The sequence below is a fragment of the Nylanderia fulva genome, unplaced genomic scaffold (assembly GCF_048542155.1).
Source record: "Nylanderia fulva isolate GAGA-0341 unplaced genomic scaffold, ASM4854215v1 Scaffold951, whole genome shotgun sequence".
Classification (NCBI taxonomy): Eukaryota; Metazoa; Arthropoda; class Insecta; order Hymenoptera; family Formicidae; genus Nylanderia; species Nylanderia fulva.
Window position 1 is genome coordinate 1 of NW_028191081.1, and position 7,500 is coordinate 7,500.

The 7,500-nt window shown below is 56.8% G+C and overlaps 1 non-coding gene and 1 pseudogene across 1 annotated transcript; both read right to left on the reverse strand.

Moving 5' to 3' along the window:
• Nucleotides 1–1,149: 1,149 nt before the first annotated feature.
• LOC114940780 (large subunit ribosomal RNA) lies at nt 1,150–4,869 on the reverse strand (annotated as a pseudogene).
• Nucleotides 4,870–7,100: 2,231 nt separating this feature from the next.
• On the reverse strand, nt 7,101–7,255 carry LOC146719531 (5.8S ribosomal RNA). The gene has a single exon (XR_014926490.1). It is a non-coding gene; the product is annotated as a 5.8S ribosomal RNA (ribosomal RNA).
• Between the last annotated feature and the right edge of the window lie 245 nt (nt 7,256–7,500).

Sequence of the window (7,500 nt, forward strand, 5' to 3'; positions counted from 1 at the left end):
CCTTCCTTCGCCGCGGCGTGTTGCTTCAGAATCTTGGGGAGTTTTTGGGGTTCCCGGCACTACTCGGGAAACCTTTTACGCTTGTGGACACTCGCTGGCCATGATGTGGCTGGAGGTCCCGCCCATTCCTTTCAACCCCTTGCTTTGTTGTCCCCAGGGCCGCACCCATTTGCATTTTACGTTTTCTGACAGTCTCAACACGCGTCGCGGCAGCCCCCGACAGCGACGCCGAAGCGCACCTCAGGGGCCGAGTCCCCACGCGGCGTGCTGCTTTGCAATCCTACATTGGGTTCAACTGGGTCCTTAAGGCGTGTTGCCTTTAGCCCTTTTTGAAACCCACCGCGTGGCCAGCCCCGTGAGTTACACCGGAGTGCACCCCAGGGGCCGAGTCGCCACGCGGCGTGTTGCTTTTCAATCTTGCGTTGAGATCATCTGGGTCCTTAAGGCGTGTTGCCTTTAGCCCTTTTTGAAACCCACCGCGTGGCCAGCCTCGTGAGTTGCACCGGAGCGCACCCCAAGTGCCGTGTCGCCACGTACTGCTTTTACGGATGCTTTGCTGAATTCCAACGCGCACTGCCTGACTTCCTACCGTCCTCAAGGTCTGGGCCCATAGCCCGTGGGACCGGGTTTATTTTGCCCTCAGTCTGGGTGACTGCCCCTTCGGACAACTCCCGGCGAACCTCCCCGCGTGCCGCATGCCGCAGAGAGAAACACCGGGTGTTCTTAGATTGTTCCACTGCATGTCCGATCCATCGAGCCGGTTTCCAGCCACAAACGTATGCGGCGTCCCGTTAGAGACACGCTTGCGACCTTCGCCCCGACACTCGACAGACCCGGCATGCGCGCCTGGGAACAATCCGTATTTTCGAGGCTCCCAGAGTTTGTAAGGGGAAGCGGCGAGCTCCGGGCCGAACACTCTAGGGCCAAGTCTTAGGACACCAGTTTTTGGGCTATCGGTTTGTTTACTAATTTTGCGTTTTCATTTCCTAGACTGTTTGTCCAGAGTTTGTACTGGTCAATCTAGTCATTCGCAGTTTCAATTTTATTTTAAACTCTCCTTCGACTCCTCGACATACACGCCTCGGCCCCGTCTCTGCGTGCGAAACAAGCAAGAGGGAGCCACGCTACTACACACTAGGTGTGCGCGCCACATATGAGCCATTCGGTCTTGCGACTCCGACTCGTGGCAATGCTGTGCTAATAAGTAGATAGGGACAGTGGGAATCTCGTTAATCCATTCATGCGCGTCACTAATTAGATGACGAGGCATTTGGCTACCTTAAGAGAGTCATGGTTACGACCGCACCGGGGGGTCTGGGGGGGCGGTTAGCCCCCCCAGTAAGCGCCCCCAGCGGTGCCGGGCGGCTACATCGCGGTTACTCCCCTTCCGCTAGAATCGGGATCCACACCTGGGATTTCCCCCTTACAGCGCACATACACTGCGTATTACGTACGCCAGGACAAGCAGATCCTTCAGACGTAGGGGCGCGGTTTCACCACGCAACACAATTGACTATAAAATAGGTTAGGTTTTGCGTCACATGGACGCGATCCACCATTCCTACTCTCTTTATTGTACCTGTGTGTGACGCCCCAGGTAGCAAGGCACCGATCCACGCAGGCCGAATCATATTTACGTCCAACCGTGCAATGGATGGGCTGGGATCGCCCAGAGGGCTTCCCAAATGCTTAAGGGAATGCGTACACATGAAATTTCTCCACGAGACACACACTGCGCCAGGCGCCCTAGCTTCCACGCCCGTGAGTGTCCGACACCAATTGGTAGGGCACCGGTAGCCTCCCGGTGGGGCTCCCTACCTCCCTCACTACCCGGTGTTAGTCTAAGTCGCATGTATGACAGCTTCAGCATGCCTCGGACCCCGAACTGTGCATTCTCAGCGCCAGATCAGTCGACACGGCCACGCATTCGCCATCATCAGCAACCCCGACAACGTTAGACGGGTCGCCGTCGCGTACCTCGCTATTAGGCAACGCTGCCGATCGCCGCTACGACAGGGCCGGACGCTTTGCCCAGAACCTGGGATCGCTTTATCCTTCCACTGTCGTTTTATGGGTAAACTGTGATCGGTCGCCCGTTTACCCGCGCTTGCTTGAATTTCTTCACGTTGACATTCAGAGCACTGGGCAGAAATCACATTGCGTCAACACCCGCGAGGGCCATCGCAATGCTTTGTTTTAATTAGACAATCGGATTCCCCTAGTCCGTGCCAGTTCTGAGCTGAGCGTTGAATGGCGGCCGAAGAGGACGACCACGACGGCTCGCGCCGCCACGGAAGCCTCGCAGCAAGGAAAATCCGCGGGAGGCCAAGGCACGGGACCGAGCTCGGATCCCGGGACCGGCGCGAGAACGCCGACCGTTCACCTCGCCCAGGCCCGGCACGTCAGCCAGACCCGCTTCCCGACCAAACCCGACACGCCCCGCTCCTCAGAGCCAATCCTTATTCCGAAGTTACGGATCCAATTTGCCGACTTCCCTTACCTACATTATTCTATCGACTAGAGGCTCTTTACCTTGGAGACCTGCTGCGGATATGGGTACGAACCGGCGCGACACCTCCACGTGGCCCTCTCCTGGATTTTCAAGGTCCGAGGGGAAGATCCGGACACCGCCGCAACTGCGGTGCTCTTCGCGTTCCAAACCCTATCTCCCTGCTAGAGGTTTCCAGGGAACTCGAACGCTTATACAGAAAAGAAAACTCTTCCCGGATCTCCCGACGGCGTCTCCAGGTCATTTTGGGTTACCCCGACGAACACTCTTACGAGGGCCCGAATTGTATGCGGTTCCGCTGCCGGGTTCCGGAATAGGAACCGGATTCCCTTTCGCCCGACGGGCGTGTGTCTTTCGTATAATATTTATTATTATTTCTCGACACTCGAGTATATTGTACGCCGTCATTGACATAGGATTTCTCCTAGGGCTTAGGATCGACTGACTCGTGTGCAACGGCTGTTCACACGAAACCCTTCTCCACGTCAGTCCTCCAGGGCCTCGCTGGAGTATTTGCTACTACCACCAAGATCTGCACCGACGGCGGCTCCAGGCAGGCTCGCGCCCAGACCCTTCTGCGCTCACCGTCGCGACTTTCCTACTCGTCAGGGCTTCGTGACGACGCGAGAGAAGACTAACGCCCGCTCCCGGTTGCCGCCCCACTTGCCGCTGACGGCAGAGTATAGGCTCGACGCTTCAGCGCCATCCATTTTCAGGGCTAGTTGCTTCGGCAGGTGAGTTGTTACACACTCCTTAGCGGATTCCGACTTCCATGGCCACCGTCCTGCTGTCTTAAGCAACCAACGCCTTTCATGGTGTCCCATGAGCGTCGAGTTGGGCGCCTTAACTCTGCGTTTGGTTCATCCCACAGCGCCAGTTCTGCTTACCAAAAATGGCCCACTTGGCACTCTGATCCGAAGATGCTCGTAGCTTCATAATTCAAGAAAGCCAGAGATCTCACCCATTTAAAGTTTGAGAATAGGTTGAGGTCGTTTCGGCCCCAAGCCCTCTAATCATTCGCTTTACCAGATGAGACTCGCGCGCGTTCCGTGCGGAACGGCCGAGTGCCAGCTATCCTGAGGGAAACTTCGGAGGGAACCAGCTACTAGATGGTTCGATTAGTCTTTCGCCCCTATACCCAGTTCCGACGATCGATTTGCACGTCAGAATCGCTACGGACCTCCATCAGGGTTTCCCCTGACTTCGTCCTGACCAGGCATAGTTCACCATCTTTCGGGTCCCAACGTGTACGCTCTGGGTGCGCCTCTTCTCGCGATGAGAACGAGACGCCCCGGGAGTGCGAGGCCGCATCGCGACGCGGCCCATCCTCCCTAGGTCGACGGCCAGGGCCGACCTTACTTTCATTACGCCTTTAGGTCTCGCGACAAGTCCCAATGGCTCGCGTACATGTTAGACTCCTTGGTCCGTGTTTCAAGACGGGTCCTAAGAGTACCCAAAGCAGTTGCGTCGCCGACCGGTATCGGTCTCCCGCGAGACCGCGGGAAACGTTCGCAGGCCTGTCGAAGGTGTACCGTACTGTAACCAACAGCGGGCCAGGACCGGGGACGGCGCGAAGTCCGTAACCTCCGAGTACCGTGGTGCGCGCTTGCGACGGTCTCGACGCACCGTGAATAGTGCGGCCTGATACCTTGCGCGTACCGCCGAGCAGCCGGCCGGGCGACCGAGGGTTTGTCGCGTGCCGTTTTACCGGCGACGCGACAGACACCGCACCCGGGCCGTAGACCGACACCCAGCGGGTCGCGACGTTCTACTTGGGGAGAAGTGCACGACGACGAGCGCCGGACATCGGCGCACGGTAGCGTGCCCGCGCGCGAGCCGCAAGGACTCCGCGGGACATCGCCGACCGACGCGAAGCCAGCGCCGCTGACGATGAATCTCCCTGTTCGATCTTTTGGGTTTCTTAGGTTTACCCCTGAACGGTTTCACGTACTCTTGAACTCTCTCTTCAAAGTTCTTTTCAACTTTCCCTCACGGTACTTGTTCGCTATCGGTCTCGTGGTCGTATTTAGCCTTAGATGGAGTTTACCACCCACTTAGAGCTGCACTCTCAAGCAACCCGACTCTAAGGAGAGATCCTCCCGAGGCGCGCACCGGTCGCTACGAGCCTGGCACCCTCTACGGGTAAGTGGCCCCATTCAAGATGGACTTGGACGCGACGCGGCACCTCGGGATAAGCGGATCCTCCCAAACACCACATTTCCCTGCGGCGGAACCGCGGGATTCGGTGCTGGGCTCTTTCCTGTTCGCTCGCCGCTACTAAGGAAATCCTGGTTAGTTTCTTTTCCTCCGTTTAATAATATGCTTAAATTCAGCGGGTAATCTCGCCTGCTCTGAGGTCGTCGCATAGTGAGTTTTCGTAGCCGTTTGCCTCCTCCGCGTCGCTCATCGTCGTCTCTCCTCTATAATATATATTGTAACGGCGTAGCCGTTACTAACGCCTCGCGGGCCGATCACCCGCCCGCCACTTGAGGCTATGGCGCCTAAGGCGCCCCTAAGCACAAAATCATAACTGATACACGGGTCACCCTACCCCAGGGGCGCCCCACTACAACCCCCAGAGGCGCCCCACTACGACGCCGGCGTTACCCCCACCACAGCCTCGAGGTAGAGTGGGGGAACCGCCGGCAGGGTATATAAGCCGGCTCGACGGATGAGCCGGCACCAGTCCTGCTCCAGACCTCCTAGCCAGGCAACGGGCTTCTCGTTGTTACGCCGGGTTTCCCGGTTTCTGGCCTCCTACCTTTAGTATCGGGCAACGGGTTTCTCGTTGTTACGCCGGGTTTCCTGGTTTCCGGTCTCTTCCTGTTACACGCCGGGCAACGGGTTTCTCGTTGTTACGCCGGGTTTCCCGGTTTCCGGTCTCTTCCTGTTACACGCCGGGCAACGGGTTTCTCGTTGTTACGCCGGGTTTCCCGGTTTCCGGTCTCTTCCTGCTACACGCCGGGCAACGGGTTTCTCGTTGTTACGCCGGGTTTCCCGGTTTCCGGTCTCTTCCTGTTACACGCCGGGCAACGGGTTTCTCGTTGTTACGCCGGGTTTCCCGGTTTCCGGTCTCTTCCTGTTACACGCCGGGCAACGGGTTTCTCGTTGTTACGCCGGGTTTCCCGGTTTCCGGTCTCTTCCTGTTACACGCCGGGCAACGGGTTTCTCGTTGTTACGCCGGGTTTCCCGGTTTCCGGTCTCTTCCTGCTATACACCGGGTGACGGGTTTCTCGTCATTACGCCGGGTTTCCCGGTTTCCGGTTTCTTCCTGCCATAGGCTATACGCCACCGTACACCGTATCTCTAAGTTATACCGGGTAATTTGTAAATCTTTTCCGGACACCGCTACAGGCTATACGCCTCCTTATTTTGTTTATACCGAGTAGTCAATAAGTTTCTCTATTTAGGGCTTTATGCCAACAAACATTTCGTTTATACCGAGTAGTCAGTAAGTTTCTCTATTTAGGCTTTATGCCAACAATCATTTTGTTTACTTGTTTCTTTTTGAATAAACCAAAGTATTGTTAATAAGGAATAAGCGAGTCTGAATCTCCCCCTTCCTCCCGAATCCTGGAACCGGCGAGCCAATCCGCGGCGTCGGGAAAGGTGAACCGTTACAATATTATAAGAGGGAGAGAGAGAGAGCGTCGAACGAGAGAGCAGCAGCGGCAGCACACGAAATACGCGAGAAGGCAAATCGCCGGGGCGCTAACCGCACACACTCTCGTTGGTGGTAATGGAGACGATATATCGCGGGGTTCGAGATTCTCGGCTCTCCCTTCTCTTTTATATACGAAATTCGGGCGGAATCGATTCGACGAGTACACGACGCGGCGCGCCGGTCCCCTTTTTTCGCTTTACGAAAATTTCGTGGACTCGGACACGCGGTCGGCTCGCGATTCAAAACCCTTCTCCGTAAAGAGGTAAAGGATTACGAATGCTCTCTCCGCCGGACGACGACGCGCCGTATATTTCTCCGTAATACCGTTATGTGTGCGGGCAAGGGCGCCTCGGCATAAGACGCTCGAGCGCTATCGCACCGAGAGACGCGGCACAGAGTGCGAGAGCAGTCCGGTCAGTCTGTGTGATGTACGGAGAGGAGAGACGGTGAGACAAGCGCTACCTACTTTCGGGAGACAACGACGCACGCGCCGCTCTAGGGAAAGCGGTGCCATTCACCGTCCTGACCCTTTTTTTGGCCGTTTGTTGCTCCCTTCGCGCGCGCTCTTACTCTCATCCCATTTCTCCTCGGCTCTCGCGTACACACACGACTTGGATACACAAACACGCTCCCCCTCTTAATTCGCGCAGCATTCTCTGGGCGCGCGTTCGCCAACGTTTTACACGCTTGTGCGCTTCTCCTCCTCATTATTATTATTATTATTTCGGTGTGTCATTTCAGACGACGCCAGGATTTGCACCGCGGCCGGTCGGCGCGGCACAGACACCTCGGGCGAACGTCCAACGATCGCTCGTACGCCCATTGTAAGCGTTGCACAGGGCACAGGCGACGCGCGCGCCATTCTCTGGTCGCCCGCGTCGTGGCCGTACGCGCTTTTCGGGCGCAAGCAGTTTAGGGGTACTAAAACGACCCTCAGCCAGGCGTGGTCCGGGAATTGTATCCGTGGACCGCAATGTGCGTTCGAAATGTCGATGTTCATGTGTCCTGCAGTTCACAAGTTTACGCGCAATTAGCTGCGTTCTTTATCGACCCACGAGCCAAGTGATCCACCGTTCAGGGTAATCGTTCGAAATTTTTGCGTTCGCGAAGAAACGCGCTTCTCGTTCAACCATCGTGGTCTCCTCTCGGACGAGAGAGAGAGAATAATCGTGGTGGCTCTTCGATCAGCCTGTCCGCGCGCGTCCGAGGACGCGCGCGGACCGCCGCCTCCCGCCAGGGAAGGCTACGGCACAAAGATAGAGTTCTGTGTTTCTCGTTCGGAGCGTCTCTCCCGCAACGGGAGAGCCGGGGCGGAAGCTCTTTGAAG